Source organism: Frankliniella occidentalis, unplaced genomic scaffold, assembly GCF_000697945.3.
Source record: "Frankliniella occidentalis isolate FOCC.00 unplaced genomic scaffold, Focc_3.1 Scaffold449, whole genome shotgun sequence".
In the NCBI taxonomy this organism is placed as follows: Eukaryota; Metazoa; Arthropoda; class Insecta; order Thysanoptera; family Thripidae; genus Frankliniella; species Frankliniella occidentalis.
In genome coordinates this window covers 102,211-103,865 of record NW_026267568.1, presented here as the reverse complement: position 1 = coordinate 103,865, position 1,655 = coordinate 102,211, and positions in this window count along the sequence as shown.

Sequence of the window (1,655 nt, the reverse complement as noted above, 5' to 3'; positions counted from 1 at the left end):
GACAGACAGACAGACAGACAGACAGACAGACAGACAGACAGACACCCGAGGCGTCGCGCTTCCGTCCCAGCCTCTGGGACTCGCTGACGCGCGGCGCATTCCACGGCTTTGTCCGCCGCGGGGACCGTCACGTCGCCACGGACACGTTGGGGGAGGCGAGGCGAGGCGCCCCACGATGCACTGACGTGAGCTGATGTGCCCTGCACGTCTAACTGTATAACGACAAGGTGACAGTTCAAACTGCAAAACTAAAAGTCTCCTTACAGTCTAAACTGCGAAACTTAAAAGGTCTACAGTTTAAAATGCACAACTGCATAGGGCTAGTTTACAGTCCAAACTGTTGAGCTACACAGTTTTGCAGTATAAAATGTAGAACTTTTTAGTTTCGCAGTTTAAACTGTAAGAAATTTTGTTTTGCAGTTAAAACTGTCACCTTGTTATACGGTTAGATTTGCAGAGTGAGCAAACGTTGGCCGCCAAACGCCCCCCTGCCTAACTTTGCCCAGAGCCCTGGACTCGCGGGCGCTCGGGGGCGGGCCGCCGGCTCTACACTGCTGCTTGGCGGGCTGGTCTACCCACCCAGTGAGAAATGAGTGTTCGAATCGACCTCGAATCGACGTCGACTGCTCGAGAAGTTATCGTTGGTCCTGAGACGAAGTTGTCGACGAAATTTCGATGTTACTCGAGAAGTGCCCTATGACACGGCTTAACTCAGCTAATGGGTCTTGACGTGTTACAGAACGGTTCCTGGTACTAAATTGCAAGAAATTTCGTATTGTACATGATCGATGTCGATTCGACGTTGATTCGAGACAGGGTCTTCCCCTGACTGTACAGTTAGCTCTCGCTGGTGACCCGCAACGCCAAAACAACTATAGTCTGGAGACGCATTCGTTCGAACGCGGGAGGTGTCCGTCACGGACTTCACCTCCTGCAGTAATTTTTGAAAGTGATGGCGACGCGGGGGGTGCCTACGGACACCAACAGTCGCCATTGGACTTAGCTCAACCGTTAAAATCCGTCCCTTAAGTCCCTTTTCGAAAAATTATCGAAATAGCCGATGTCGAAAAAACGTCGATTTGCGGGACAAAATCCCGTCGATTCGACGTTTGGAATCGACAATTTTCCGACCTGCCTAATCGACGTCGATTCGAGGTCGATTCGACCACTGATTTCTCACTGGGCCAGCGCGTTGCAGGCGCCAACACCGGCGTAGGCTGCTGGGGAAATGTAAGATAGTGATGCCGTTTACAGCACGACGTTTTCGACTAAATAAGTGGCTCGCTGGCCCTTGGCGCGGCGGGCCTATCGTCGTCACTCTATATTCGCACATATACTGCTCCGGGCGGCGGGGGAGTTCGTGTTTCTCGAGCAGCAGTGTTCTCAAACGGGCGGGTCTGGGGACCCGGGCCGGGACGCTACCGAATGAGCAGGTGAGAGCGAGAGGGAGATACATCTCACTTCGTATACACCTACGATTTCGGACGCGTCCCGAGTCTTCGGACCCGCCCGTTCGGGAACACTGTGTCGATAGTAGGCTGGCAGCTGCGGGCCTCACCGGGAGACAGCGGGTAGGGCTGGTCGGGGTTGTCGAAGAAGTAGCGGTCGGCCCTCCTGGAGCGCAGCAGCTGCTCGCTGATGACGCAGCGCAGGGT